Below are 15,532 nucleotides of genomic sequence, written 5' to 3'. Positions count from 1 at the left end.
CTGTCCCTCCTCTCCCCACCCCCCTGGCCTGGCTGCCTTTGGGGCCAAATTTCCTTGCTGGGGAGGAAGGATGCATGACTTTGTGGACATCTCCGAGGTCGTGGGGCACAGAGAACCTGCCTGGCACGCGGTGGGCACTCACCGAGCAGGGATCGAGGTGACTCCTCTGCAGGGCCACCTCCCTCTCTCTGCCCAAGGCTGGTTTTCCTTTGTGGCCACAAGAGGAGTCAGTTTGAAAGGGCTCAGCAGAGCAGCCAAGGGGCCTAGGCTGCAGGGGGAGGATGGAACCTGCCCCCATGCAGCAGTTAATGAGCCAGGAAGGGGTGGGGGTGGTGCAGCGCTCGAAGCCCCGGCAGAGATGTTTCCCAGCTGTTGTTCATTTGCGTGGGGGGCCCCTGAGCAGGAAATGGGTCTCAGCTGCAGGAGGGGGGTCTTCAGTTAAAAATGAAGGAGATGCGGCCGCTCCAGGGACAGATGCTAGGAGGGACTCTTTGGGGACCCAGCAATGTGGGCTCTGAAGAGAGGGGTCAGGATCCCTCCAGCTTGACAGCAGAGCTCATGGGGGGGGTGCCCGAGCCTGATCCCCAGGACAAGGAAGTCAGGGACATCCCTCCTCATCCTCCCCACGTGCCTCTGTCATCAGACTAACAGCGGGTCCTGTGTGATGAAGGAGTGAGGCTGGCTGTATGGGCAGAGTTTTGGGGGAGCCCCGGTGGCATTATGGGGGCGTGTGTCCCTGCAGGGACGTGGTGCGGCTGGAAGAAGAAATCACTCTCAGGCTGCCGGAGGCTGAGACGAGGCCTAGGAGGGCCATGGGCTTTGCTCCGTAATCCTGCTAAGGTGTGCCCACCCCATTCGCCCGCACTCAGCCGAGCATTCCACATATCCCACACGTAAAACTCACCAACCCCACGAGCTAATCACCAATATGAGCCCCAACGTGCCCGCCTGGCTCCTGACGACGCCGCAGAAGCAAGCCAACGGAGGAAGGCCGCCTTCCCCACGACTGGCACTGGAGCGATCCGATGTCTGTGGACAGAAAGTGAACCCTGACCCGTCCTGATACCTTATAAGGCATTTAACCCAAAATGAATCACACCCTGAGATGTAAAATAGAAAACCATGAGACTCGTAGAAAAAAACAGAGACCGACGGGTAGGGGAAGAGCTCTGAGATTTGGCATTGGACAGTGTGCCCCGTGGGAGGAAAGAATTGATGAATTAGACCCCGTGGGAAGGAAAACTTACGCTCTATAGAAGGATCCGCCAAGGAGACGAGAAGGCAGGCGGCGGACCGGGGCACAAGGTGCATGAAGGACGGGCCGGATGGAGGGCCGGCTTGGAACACGGCGAGCGCTCTTGCGGAGAGTGTCCGCAGAGTGACGGCCCCCGAGAGCCGTGCTGGGCACCGCGCCCGCCCGGAGAACCTTCTGCAGTGAAGGGAGCGGTCGCTGGTGCTGCCTGGTCTGGGAGCCTCAGCCGCAAGGGCCTCCCTCCCGGCCACCAGGGGGGCACGCCCGGCCGGCCCGGGGTCTTGGCCTGATTGCCGAGCCCCCTCCCTGCACCAGTGCTCACCCCACATGGCCAGGGATGTCTCAGGGACCCCAGGACAGTGCGGGCCAGATGCCAGGGGATCTCGGCTGCAGCCAAGAGTGCCCCAGAGAGCCCAGGAGGGAGAGAGATGGGCGTCGGTCCCACCTGCCCCCAGAGCAGTGTGAACGTGGTTGTGGGGGGGGGGGGGCGCCTGGCTGGTGTGCACGTTCTGGGCCGGTGCTGTCCTGCTGCCCTCGCCGTGCATGGTGAAGCAGACCATGGCCTAGGAGGGGGCCGGCGTGACTGGGCGTTGGGGAGGTGGCCAGTCCCTCTGCATTTCAGCTCATTGTGCCTCTGACATCAGCCTTGTCATCATCCCTCCTCAGGGGCGAGGACCTGGCCAGCTGCTGGCCACGATGGTGCAGGGCCCTGCAACCTCCTCGGGCCTGTGCTGTGGCCGGGTATGCTTTTCCCCAACTCCATGACACCTGCTAGAAGCAATGTTTTGGGCAGAAATGTATTGACTCTACATGTGGCCTGAACGTGGCCTGAGCGTGTTCACTCTGGGATTTGAAAAGATCGACTTTGTCCACCGGAGACCAGGACCCAGTTGGTCACTGCCACTTGGCAGCATTAGAACGGGGCGTAGTGTGACCCCTTGTTGGCCTGGCCCCGGCCCGTCTCGCCTCCCTGACCGTGTCCTCGCCCTGGCTGGTTTCCATCCCCCACCACCCTCCCTCCAGCCCGACCTTGCGCTTCCTCTGCCCTCGGGCCTCAAGTCATCTCCTTGCACTCGGAGTAATGGCCCAACCTTCTGGAGCTTTCCGGGTCATGACTCCAGTCAGGTCCCTGACTCCTCTCAAGCCCCACAGAGGCTGGTTTCACTACCCCAGTGAACATCACAGGTGTTCACGTACTGATGCAGACATGGGGCTGGCTCCTCCTCTGCAGGGGAGGCCCCCGAGGCCCAGGGTCCTGGCCTGTCCGTCTCCAGGGCATCGCAGAAGAGTAGCCAACATGGAGAAGGTCCTCCACATGCGTGAGGAACGAGTGATCGAGCTCAGGCCGAGCACGGGACCATGCCTGGGACATGACACGGCCTTCATGGCGTCAGGAAGGAGGCAGGGCAGTGCCCCTGGCTGGAGGCCCCTGAGGACGACTGCTCCAGGCTGGCGTTCGGGTTGTTTATGGAGGAAGAGGCCGTGGATGGAGGTGCTGGGCTCAGCCCTGTGCAGACACCGGGAGCCCTGGACGCCTTTCCCTCCGGGCTGCCTTCTCCCCACATGAGCATCTTGAGCCCCATTCTCTGCCCCCGGTGGGATGTGTTAGCCCAGCCTGGGTCAAATAGGAACCCTCGGGTTTCCTGAGAATGGTTTTTAAATCTTTGACAGAAGTGTCATCCTATAAGATCTGGATGGGGATGTTGGGAAACCGGAGCGAGACGTGGAGATTCCATGGAGGCCCCGCACGCACGCTCTTTTTCCAGGATCATGTATGTCGGGCCATGACGTGTCCCTTGGCTGAGGTGGAAATGGGAGGATGGGGCTGCATGCAAAATGCTCTCCTGGAGGAGGGAGGAAGAGAGGGGAAGAGGGGGAGAGAGACGGGCTTGTAGGGAGGGGTCTTGCAGGGTAGGGACGGGGCCTTGACCTCGCACTGCTGTCCCACCCACCACTCTGAGAGTCCCACAGACCAGACTCGCCCTCACCCTGTCATGGTGGGAAGGGAGATAACAAGGAACAGTTGGATAAATACAACTTCCCACTCCAAGACGGGCCTCAGACATATCATGTTATTCCAAAAAAAATTTTTTTTAAGTGCAAAGATAAATTTCCCCATCTTGGCATTCTGAAGGGAGAGTTTTATTTTCCTTCTCTTCTGGGTGTTCTCTTCCAGCCTGGTAAAAGTCTGCTCAGATCGGGGGCCGAGAAGCATCCCGTGAGTGCGGCAGCTTCCAGAGGCAGCGGGACGGCCGGGCGGCCTCCTTCTCCTTCTTTGCCCCAGCTGGGCCTGCACCTGGCCCGGCCTCCCTGTCGTTTGTCCCTCCCCGTCAGCTTCATCACCTGCCCGGGCAGGTGGCCAGGGGACAGCCAGGCTCAGACACAGAGGGAGAGCGGATGGCTGGCGAGCTCTGGGGGAGGAGAGAGGTGCAGCTCGAGGAGGTGAGGTGGAGGACGGGTCAGGCCCCCTCCTCGTCCCGTGCCAGCCCGAGCTCCGTGGACTGGGCGCTTTGTGTCTGGGCCATCTGTCCTCCCACGGGGATGCTGGGGGGGGGGGTGCTGGGGTCATCCCTGGTTTGTTCACCCCTGTGTCCTTCCGGCCTAGAGCAGCTCCAGCAAGAGTCACTGATGGACGCATAAACAATGTCCCCGCACCCCCAGTTGCAGAGTGAGTGTAGACTGAAGCAAGGTGTGCGGATTCAAGTCCCGTGGAACCTCCAGGCCCGGGCAGGGATTGGGCACTGCCTGGCGGTTGCTGATTCCAGGTCTGCCTCCCGACCTTTCTGGCTTCCATTTCCCAGTTGGGAAACCTTGGGAGCTACAGGCCATGATGGCTAAGAGGTCGTTGGCGGAGGTCCGGAGGCCGGGCAGACAGGAGCACGGGCCCACCTGCCCGGGCACGCGTGGTTGTTCCTCACCGGGGACGCTCAGGTGTGTGAGCAGGTGTGTCTCCCAGCATCCGCTTTGTCTGCCCGTCACCCAGGGCTGCTGCAGAGGGGGCGGCACGTGGTCCCCCGACATCTGTCTACAAGGTCGACCTTGCAGGAGAGGAGCGGATGGGGGGGCGGAGATGCTGGTCGGGGGCCGCTCAGGTCCAGGCGAGTCAGGCCACGTCTGCTCTGCCTCCCGCTTTGAAATCAAAAGCCTTACAAGCAGGGGCGCCCACTGGCTCCGTCAGAAGACCCTGCGACTCGAACTCGGGGTGGTGAGCTCGAGCCCCACGGTGGGTGTGGAGATTTCCTACAATCTTAAAAAAAAAAAAAAAAAAAAAAAAAGCAAGCACCACACGGGTAATCAAAGCCAGCCACTTCCAAGCATAACCTTGTTGTCGTTGTGGGGCGAGCTGGAATCCCCCCCCGACCTGTGTCCTTTGTGTGTCAAGGACTCCGTGTCCCCTCAGGAATGATTAAAACACCGAGTGTCATGAAAAAGTCTTTGAACATTGTTAGACTTAGTAGCACACGCATTTGGATTACCCACCCCCACCCTCGTTAAAAAAGAAAACCTCTTAGTAAAACCCATAACAGAATGCTGTCTTAAAATTAGGCACTTTCGGGGGCTGTTTCTGATTATGGTGGTTTCAGGTTTTTCTAATTATTCTGTCCCAAATGTTTATCTTTTGCCCTAGTGTGCAGAGGGCTCTGTTTATATAACATTATACGGTGAAACAGCTGTAGGCTTATGTCCTAGCCCTGCTTGGTACCGGAGGCGATTAATGTGCACGGACACCGAGCTCCCATCTACATGACTTCTGTATCCTTAAGCCAAAAATCAGGCTGCGGGGCTCGCTATCCAATCCTTTTTCCCCCCTCCTCAATTAAGGAATGTTTTCCTTTGGAAAGCCTAACAGACGTAGGAAAATAATACCACGCGTAGTTTTGTGTATCACAAACCTTCTCTGCTGAGAAGGCTCACATTGAGAGCGTCCCCAGCACCAGGGATCACGATGGCTACACTCTTCATGAGCTCCTGCGACACTTTTGTTTCTTACTATCAATTAAGTGATTTTTTTTTTTTTGAGATAGCAAGCAAGAAAAAAAATTCTGAATATTTCTTATTCTGATTTGGCGACTTAAATTGCCCTGGTTTCAAAATCTCTGTTGCAATATAATAATGTGTCAAGCCACGATCTGCCTCCATGCATTCTCCTGCTCCACAAACATTTGAATACCTACTCGGTGTCTGGCCCTGGGTCAGGGGCCAGGGGTTCATGCAATAGGTAAAGAAAGGTCCCAGCCTTGGGGAGCCTGGGGAGCCTGTACTTGTATGGAGGGGAACCCCAAGGGACAGGCAAGCAAATTACATGAAAAGGATCCTTTTGGGGACACCTGGGTGGCTCAGTGGTTGAACATCTGGGTCTGGCTCAGGGTGTGATCCCGGGGTCCCAGGATCGAGTTTCGCTTCAGGCTTCCTGCAAGGAGCCTGCTTCTCCCTCTGCCTCTCTCTGTGTGTCTCTCATCAATCAATAAATAAAATCATTAAAAAAAGAAAAGAATTCTTTCGGATGGTAATGTTTTCAGGTGAACAATTGGGATCAGGCTCCCTGCTATGGGGCTTCTCACTCAGTAAGATCATGCATCCATCTCTGATGGATAGGTCCATCGGAGAAGGACAATCATCATATAGTCTCACTCATACATGGAATATAAGACATAGTGATAGGGATTATAAGGGAAAGGAAGGGAACTGAGTGGGAAAAATTAGAGAGGGAGACAAACCATAAGAGACCCCTAACTCTGGGAAACACAAAGGGTTACAGAATGGGAGGTGGGCTGGGATATGGGGTGACTGGGTGACAGGCATTGAGGAGGGCACTTCATGGGAGGAACACTGGCTATTATACAATATGCTGGCAAATTGAATTTAAATTAAAAAAGTGTAAAAAATAAATCTAAGAAACAAACAAACAAACAAACAAACAAAAAAGATCACACGTCCATGGCTGCTCTGGGCACTTGCGTGGGGCCCTGTCACAGGCTAGTTTCTGAGAGCTGTGCAACCCCCTCCAAGGGACACTTTGGCACAAGGACATGCCCCCAAGCTGGCTAAGATGCTCTTGGCACACTGGAGTCTGAAGCTCTTCCTCCCTTCTCCTCGTGTGGAGTTGGGCAGCCTCCCTGTCTGCAGACTCACCCACCTCCCCCTGTACCCTGTCCTTGTCGTGCTCGGCTTCCCCCAAGCACCCTCCTGGATGGCTAATCTCGTCTGGGTGTCAGCTTCTCGGGAGGACTGGACCAGCAAAGCGTGTTGAGTAAAGTATGAAGATTTAAACAGGGTGTTGTGAGACTTAAGGGCAGAGACATGAAAATGACCCCTGGTTGGAGGATATCAGGCTCCTGCCCTCACCTACGACTGCTCAGGGCTGCTTCCTGAGCGTCTTACTGTCAAATCCACACCTAGCAGAAGTGACTTCCTCCTTCCCTCCCTCCCTCCCTTCTTTCCTTCCCTCCTCCCATCCTTCCTTCCTTCCCTCTTTCCTTCCTCCTCTCTCCATCTCTTTCTCTCCTTCTTCCTCTGCCCCCCACCTCCCACAGCCGGGAACACTGTCCTGGTGAAGCTCGTCTCATTGTGATTCATAGTTTGCCTCAGCCAGGTGTTCCCTCCGTGGGCTCATCAGGCTCCCTACCCATGCCCCTGAATACCTTTGCTCCGACTCAGCTGCTCCGACTCACTGCAATAATCAAGCCCAGAGGAATATCTGTGGAAATCTTAGTTGGAGAATCAGGACTGGGTGTTGTTCAATACGTGGAAAAAATGCATTTTTTCCAAAGAACCGTACTCTACACGGTGGTCAGGCCCACAGCATTGCTGAGGCCCTGGTGAGGGCAGGTGTCAGGAGCCCCACTAAGGATCCACCCATCCTGCCCCCTGAGCTCTTCCCAGCTGTTGGTTACCCAAGGAAGACATCGTGCTCCCACGTGGTCCCAAGCCCTTGGCTATGTCGGGTTCCCCCATCTCGCAATGCCAGGGTAGGGGTGGCAACGGTCCAGGTGCGAGGCAGGGTCAGAGTCAGCCAGAGGCCTGGGGCACAGGAAGCTGGGGTGGGGGAGGCGTCAGGGCCAGCAGGAGGGTGGGGGACCCAGGGGCGACCCTGCTTAGTTCCCACTGTGCCGCATCTGGGGCCCCCCAGACCCAGCCAGGTCGTGGGCCCTCACACACCTGTCAGCTGTTCACGGTCCCGGGAGAGGACCCCGATGGGGCACCCACAGCTCTCGTTCCTGCTGAGTGACCTGCTGGGTGGTGCTTGGGGCTGTTGCTCGTTGTACCAGAGCCCCATACCGAGCCTCCCCACCCCGGAGAGTGCGCTGTGCAGGAACATGCCGTCCCAGGGGGGCGCCGAGCCGCCCCCTGCAGGGGTCTGTGTCTCCTGGAGCTGAGCAATCCTCTCCTCACTGGGGCAGTCCAGACACAAGCCGAAAGGGTTTGTGAGTCACCTTCATCTTGCATGTGCTCAGTATGGGACGGATGGCGCCGCTCGAATGTTCACTTAAGCCACATTTCGTGGGGCGGAAAGAATGGCATGCTGCATAATTGTGCATATAATTACATGCAAATCTGGGGATTTAGACAAGGCCCAGGATGCAGCTTCTTCCAGTGCTGGCATGAAAACTCTAACGCATTTAACTTCTCACGTGTGTGACCCTTATCTCTGTCCGGACCGTGGGGCCGGAGGTGGGACACACGTGTAGGACGGAGATGCCAGCCAGTGTCCCCAGCCCTCTGGTCTGTTTTGCCAGGCCCTGAGTCTGGGTGGATATTGAGACCTCCATGGACACTGTCTCCTCTTCCGCTGGGACAGTCCTCCCAGCTGGACACTGGTGACTTTGGGCCTCACTGGCCGTCTCCGGCTGGAGACCTCAGGGGTCCAAGTGGGCCAACTCTGGCATCCCCAAGGCCCCCCCACCCCCCAGCCACGCTGCGTCTCTGGGACAAGTGGGACGATGCTGGCTTTAGTCGACACTTCATCAGTGAGTGGGCTTTAGTGAATTGTGGGGCGCTGTGGCCCCGTGGAGGAGGCCCCAAGGTGGGGGCGTGCAGAGGAAGGAGGGAGGCGCCCTGAGGGGGCTGCATGGACAGGATGTGGGGCAGGAGCCCCCTAGCACGGCAGCGCAGTGGGAGCCAGGCTGACGATTATTTTAGGGGCGTTTGGGGGAGTCGTGACTGCTTTCTCCCGGGCAATCCCGAGACATCCAGCAGTGGACATCTCCGCTGCTTCTGCTAACGTCTTGGCAGGTGGAGGATTTTTTTGCATGTGGAACAGGGTACACGAGGCCCCGATCCCGTTTCAGAGTCAGCAGGGGGGGATGAGCTGTGGGGCAGTGCTCGGGGTGCAGCCAACAGCAGAGTCGGGGGGAGGGGGGGGGAGGGGACGCGGCCAGAGAGCAAGATTTGTAAGCTTCGCCTCTGCAGTCCGAGAAATACAAATTTTGTGAGTTGATTATTTCCGAAGTGGGATTGGAGGTGACCTTATCAACTCAGGAAAAGAAAGAGAATGGGAGGGGGTGCCTCCGAGGAGGCGAGATTTCTCTGCCTTTGGAGAGCGGCTGGAGGGTCCTCACACGGACACGCGCACGGGGGCAGTACCGAGGGGATGCCCAGGGCTCAGGGCGGCCCTGTGGGGGGGCTGCGGATCTGAACTGGGGGGCTAAGTGGAGATGCACCCCCCTGACCCCCTGACTCCCAGAATATCTGCAGTGTAAGCCTCGCTCCCCTCCCAGGCCCCTCCACCTCCCCTGCAAACTCAGCCCACACGCCCACCGGCCGACCGAGCATCTGCTCTGAAGACACCTAACGAGTTATTTTGGGAGGGGTGACGTTGGCACGGCTGTGCTGGGCACCCCAGGGCCAGGCCCCGGCAGTCCGCTCTTGCCGGCCGGCCCTGCCGGCCATGGAAGGCGAGCTGAGCTGGCAACCTGCTGGAGAGGAGCGAAGTAGGGCACTCTCACTCTCACACTCCCTCACACTCACACCCAAATGCAGAAGGAAAGAGCGCTCAGAGAGGGGTGGGAGGGGTGCCCTCTGATCTCCCTTCAGAAACACCCCAGCCGAGGTCAGCCCAGGGATGGGCACCATCGGGGGTACGGGGTTCACTGGTTCCAGCCTGCGTGGGAGTCCTCTAAGAGGGTGACCTGTGCCCCAGACTCCCAAGGGCCCGGCTGAGATGTGCTCAGGGCTGCATGGCCCATGGGGTGGAGGGTGGGGGGCGTCCCCTCCTGGTCCTTTTTCCCCTCTCCTTCCACAGGAGCTAGACCTGCATCACCATCTGAGGGCTCTTCACACTTCTGGCTTCCTCCCCCCTTTTATTTTTCACAGGTGTTGGCGCCCAATAAATCTCTTGCACGTCTCTGCTTTGCAGAGGACCCAAGAATTAGGTTTAGGGGAGAGATGGCTCGCAGCCTGGTTGGCAAGGGGGCTCCCATCCCTAGTGGTATGTGGGCTGTGGATGGGGCCTGGCACAAGACGGGGGGCCCAGATGCCAACAGTTTTAATGGTGGTGACTTGAGAGATTGTCCCAGCGACGGGGACGCCTGGACAAGTGTGATCAGTCAGTCTGCTAGAAATAGGGAGGCAACAATATGAGGACAGCAGAAATGGTTGGTTATTACTGTGCTGCATTCACGACCGCAGGGGGACCCGTACAGAGGGGTCAATCCTGAGCTGGACCCTTGGAATGCAGAGAAAGAGCAACCATAACGGGAAGACCAAGTGGAAGTGCTGGAAAGTCCCCTCACCCCCCTTAGGCCAAGGTAGTGAATCAAAAACAATGTCACCTTCCGGAAGCTGGGTGGGTTGGCACCGTCTGCGCTGCCTTTGAAGATTTTAAGAACGTGATCTTTAAGAGGGTTCGTCCTTCTTCTATCACCCACCATGACACGAAGTTGGGTGTGCCTGGGGTGGTGGGGTGGGGGAGTCCATTCTACTGTGGAAATGGTGCTTCTGGGATGGAGCTGGGCAGGACCAGGGGGCACCAGGCCCCCTCTCCGTCACCTGCCACAGTGGGAGGGGCGCCCCTCCTCCAGCTGGCATCTCTGGCCCTGCGGGTGGTGTGATACGAACTGCAGAAGGAGGAGGCAGCCTGAGCTTGCTTGGTATCTGGAGGCCAGCTGGAAATGCTCGCCTGCTTGGATTTTAACCATCATAGGCTTTGCTGCCAACCCGTGTCATTCATTCCTAAACTCTGCTTTGCAGATGATCCAACTGACACAATAAAAATTAAAAAAAAAAAACAAAGAAAAAAAAAACAAAAAAAACCAACAACCCATCAAGATCAGAAGAAAAAAGTAAAAAGACATAAAAAACTCTAACCCAAACCCAGCTTCGTTAGCGTCTTCGGTGAATTAGAGAAAATGTGATGCATCCATGAAACATGAACACAGACCTATGAGAGCAGAGCAGCCACAGCCAGCAAGTGCCGTGGAGTCAGAAGTAGAGGTTGAGAGGGAGAAGGAATCCTCTGGAAAACAGTTCAGAAGACAAAGAAACAGAGACAAAGGGAGAAGAGGCCTATGGTCCGGTCCGTTTAGGAGCTCGCCGGTGTGACTAGCAGTGGCCTGGGGAACTGACAGTGGGGACAGCCTTCCTGCTCCCCGTGGGCTCCCTGGTGGCCCCCCCACCCCGCAGGGCTTCCTGGCTGGGCTGGTGAGCTGGTGCCTTTGAGAAGGTTCCTGCGCGGAGGGTGGGGGAGCTGCAGGTGCACAGGTCCTGGCCCATCCCCGTGAGCAGGCCGGGGGGTTGGGGGGCAAGGGGGTCTTGGTCCAGAGCTGCCGTGAGCAGCACAGCACAGGCCACCGGGGGACCCCCTGCTGCAGCTGGGGCTCCCGGGCCTCCTCTCCTCCTGTTTCCGTTTGTCCTCCCGGCCAGAGAGGCCAGCAGGGGAGAGCAGGCAGGGCAGAGGGAGAGGAGAGGCAGCGCCAAGCAGAGAAAGGGGGGGAAGATGCCCTGCAAAGAACTCAAGCGCCAGACGGGCAGCAGGTCCCAGCAGCAGCCCCGTGGGTTGGGGGGCCCCGGGGAGTCCCAGGGGCAGCGCCTCCAGGTGGGAGGGAGAGCGGCTGTCTGTCCGTGTTGCACACACGCTCAGCAGCTGCTAGGGGATGAGGGAGTGACAGGTGCCCTGCGTCCCGCTCAGGCCTCGGGAGCTTACCTGCCGCCCCTTTCCGCAGGAAGCCACTGGACCACAAACCCCTGAGTAGGGGAGGCTGGAGAAGGAGGCCGGCCTGCGTCCTCGAGGAGGCCTGGGGAGGGAGGCCAGGGCGCCGGAGGGAACGGGCGGGAAGCGGGGCGTCCCTGGGATGCGGGGGCAGCAGGTGGGGTGTGGACCCCGCGTCCGGGGCGTGCGTGCCCTTGCCCTGGGACTGTTGGCTTCTAGAAGGACAAGCGTGGAGGGAGACTACGTGGTGCGGGCGCGGGCCTGTTTAACTTTTAGATTCGATTTCGGGATCGTTTACTCAACGGGAAAGCATGTAAATGTTATTACTGTGTAGTCCCCAAATGAGAGTGCTGAGGCCTCCGGCGGAGCCGAGCGGGCGCAGGGAGGGGCAGAGGGACCGAGCAGGACCATCTGCTCACCGCGCGGGCTTCGGGGGGGCCCCAAGGGCCGGGGCTCCCCCCAGGCCCCGGTCTGTCGACTGCAGGCCCTCAGTTCTGGCGTCTCCCCGAGCCACTTCTTTCACAATTTCCCTTCTCTGTGTCAAGACTTCTGGGGTTGACTGACCTGTTCATGGTCTCATCTTGGTGCCTTGGTTGCAAAGTCCTTTTAGTTCTATTCCACCGTCTTGGTAATTTCCTCAATTTTGTTTCTTTTTTTTTTTTTAATAATAAAATAGGATTTTATTTATTTATTTGAGAGAGAGAGAGAACATGCAGGGGGAGGGGCAGAGGGAGAAGCAGACTCCCCGCTGAGCAGGTAGCCCGATGTGGGACTCGATCCCAGGACCCTAGGGGCATGTCCTGAGCCGGAGGCAGACGCTCAATCCACTGAGCCAACCCAGGTGCCCCTCAACTTTGTTTCTATCACTTTTGGGGGGTTTTTTGGTTCTCATCCTCATATATTTAACTCTCCAGTGATCATGGTTACTCTATTGTTGTTGTTTTAATGTTTTGGATTAGTTTAGTTGTTTTAAGAATCTGTTATTTTATCTTGTTCTCTGAGATTTTATGCAGAGTCTCCATCACCCTCTTGTCTCCTTTCCCTTTTCCCTACACGTGTTGGCTTTCTGTGCTCTTGGATCGCTGTGTCAGGCACGTATGTGGAGTGGAGGCCTTGGGATGCCGACGGAAGGTCCTGCGCAGAGTGACCTGGAGGTGGGCAGCTTGTTTGTTAGGGACCCTTGCTGTCGATCCTCACACCTGACCGTCCACACCCCAAGTGACCTCGCATCCTCGTCCTGGCTGGGCATTGGGCCCGTGAGCCCCCTTCTGAGGGCAGCTCCCCCTTGCATTTTCCCGGGCCGCTGTAACCATCGCCACAAACTTGATGGTCTAGAAATGACAGAAGTTTACTTTCTCACCGTTCTGGAGGTTGGATGTCTGAAATCAAGATGTCAGCAGGGCCGTGGCCCCCCAGAGGCTCTTAGGAGGGTCCTCCCCTGCCTCTTGCAGCTTCTGGGGCTCTGGTTCCAGGTGTTTCTTGGTTTGTGGCACATCAGTCCCTTCTTCTCAGCCAAGTCCTCCTCTCCTGGCTCTTCAGTCTTCAATCCTTTATAAGGGCTGTTCATTGCCCAGGGCCCACCGGTAATCCAAGGTGTTTCCATCTCAAAACCTTGAAATTAATTATATGTGCAAAGACGTTTTCCCAAATAAAGTCACGTTCTGGGTTTCTGGGGCTTAGGATGTGGGCATATCATTGGGGGGGCCACCACTGGACCCACTATACTCCCTAAACCCCTGACATGTCCCCTTTCCAACCTAAATCCCCGTAGAGTGAGTTCTCTGCAGAGACTTGTCGGAGAAGACCAGGGGAAACAGCCACTTCTTGGGCCTCCAGGGAGCTATTATGCTCTGTGACACCGAATGGAAGGATAATAAGCTGCTTGAAGGGGGTCTCTCTCAATTTCTATTCATTTAGCAGATGCTCGTATTCTGTGTGGCACAGAAAGGGTCATTCCTGCTGGACCCGAGGTTGTCCAGAAACCTTATGAGACCAACTTCATGTTGGCTTCAACTATTTTAATAGGTGGGTCAATGTAAAACGGTTGGAAATCTGGCTTCTCCTGGATGTACCTTGATGGCTCCCGTTGGATGATGCTGGTGCCTGAGTCTTCCTCCAGGCTCGAGGACCCTTGGCTGGACCTTGACACTGGCCTTGCTCTCCCCTGAGCTGGCCTTCCTCTGGGTTGACTAGTTGTCTGTACTCCTTAAAACCCAGACCCCCGTGAGGAAAGCACAAGTCCATTGCCCTTCCAGGGTGGGCATTTCCGCAGAGTAGAGCCTGATTCCACAGAAGGGGACAGCATGATAATTTTAGGTGATGCAGGATGAGTCAGAAAGGGTCATTTTAGGGAGGTAAGTACTGCTTATAGTAATAAAAACACACACGATCCCTTAAAAGGAGTGGTAAAAATAAAAGAACAGAAACTGGATAAAGACACGGGGTGGGAGAGAGTGTACCAGAAACGCTGCGCTATTCCTCAGAAGTGCTGACATTTTCTGTTTGGGGCCTGTTGCCTAGTGAAATTCCACAACTGGAGCGTCATTTTTGCTGGATCCAGGGTTGTCCAGAAACCTCATGAGACCAACGGCTTCTACTATTTTAATATGTGGGTCAATGGAAAACAGTTGGAAATCTGGTAGTTGGTTAAAATTTCACTGGCCAGGCCCCTGTTTGAATAGACACATTTATAATTCAGCTAATGCTCTGATAAATTACATCAAGAGGGAGTTAGAACATTTCAGGCAGGCTTTTGGGGGCGGGGGGAGTGCAGCCGGGAGGGGGCTGAAAGATGGGGAGCCCTCGGTGGTGCGGGGCCAGCTCGCTGGTGAGGAGGCGCTCTGTTGTGTGAGCTGGATCATCTGCGAAGCAGACGCGAAGCCCGGACGCCTGCAGGACCCATTTCGTTCCAAGGAATATTTGCTCCTATATTTGAAAATTCGATGTCCCACAAAAAATGAGGTTTTGCAGCTTTTCTCGAAATGCTGGAAGATTCTGGCCACCGTGAGCTCACATCGCTGCAGGGCCGCGGGTGTTACCCTGAGTGGTTCCCACCTCGAATTAACTTCGGGGAGCTGTAGACACTGGGAATGGGGGTGGAGCCCGAGGGAGGGAGGCCAGCATCCCGGAGCCCCAAAGCTGTCTGTGGGAGGCATAGACAGGCATACCTGACATGCAGGTCTGTGTGTGTGTCCGTAGGTATGCATGTCTATGTGTCTGTCTGTCTCCCTGGTGGGTATAACTGGTGTAACTGGAGCCAGTCTGGGAGCCTGGACTCAGATGTAAGGACTCCCGTAGGGGTGAGAAGAGTAGAAGTGGACCTCCTCAACCCTTGTGCCATGTCAGACTGAACCCACGGGGAAGGAAGGACGTGGCCAGCCCTGAGCAGCTGGGCCTCCACCTGAAATCCTCCAGGGTTCCAGAAAGCTACGGACACCTTCATCAGCACGTATCCTGAGAGGATACGTCCCAGGGATGATTGTATACAACTGGTTGTGAGAACCTGCGTATTATATTTAATCAAATGAATTTTTTTTAATTTTTATTTATTTATGATAGTCACAGAGAGAGAGAGAGAGGCGCAGAGACACAGGCAGAGGGAGAAGCAGGCTCCATGCACCGGGAGCCCGATGTGGGATTCGATCCTGGGTCTCCAGGATCGCGCCCTGGGCCAAAGGCAGGCGCCAAACCGCTGCACCACCCAGGGATCCAATTTAATCAAATGAAAAATTGGTTAGTATAACATAATGTCATATAATATAATAAATGCATAATATGTTATATATTTATACATGTTATATTTATGTTATCATACTTATATGTTATTATATATGACATACATAATATTTTAGAATTTACATACTGAGTTTTCCTAAAGCGATTGAGATTCCTGACCCCATACACCCAAAACCCTTTATTTGTTAATTTCATTTAATTTAATTTTTTGAGAGAAAGAGCACGAGAGGGTGAGCGGGGTGAGGGGCAGAGGGAGAGAGAGAATATCAAGCAGACTCCCTGCTGAGCAATGAGGCTCCATCCTAAAAACCTGAAACCAGGAGTGGGTCGCGTAACCAGCTGAGCCGCCCAGGCGCCCACACGTAACCCTTTATGAAAGGTAATTGGAATGAGAGAAA

General features: G+C 56.0%; 1 long non-coding RNA gene across 1 annotated transcript; it reads right to left on the bottom strand.

The window, feature by feature from the left end:
* Positions 1–3,306: 3,306 nt before the first annotated feature.
* On the bottom strand, positions 3,307–11,640 carry LOC118355492 (uncharacterized). Its single transcript, XR_007406017.1, has 2 exons — positions 11,394–11,640; positions 3,307–4,499 (listed from the first exon to the last, which is right to left on the bottom strand). It is a non-coding gene; the product is annotated as an uncharacterized LOC118355492 (long non-coding RNA).
* Between the last annotated feature and the right edge of the window lie 3,892 nt (positions 11,641–15,532).

The sequence above is a fragment of the Canis lupus genome, chromosome 25 (assembly GCF_003254725.2).
Source record: "Canis lupus dingo isolate Sandy chromosome 25, ASM325472v2, whole genome shotgun sequence".
Taxonomy (NCBI): Eukaryota; Metazoa; Chordata; class Mammalia; order Carnivora; family Canidae; genus Canis; species Canis lupus.
The sequence above is the reverse complement of the archived record's forward strand: the minus strand, read 5'-3'. Positions and strand labels throughout refer to the sequence as shown.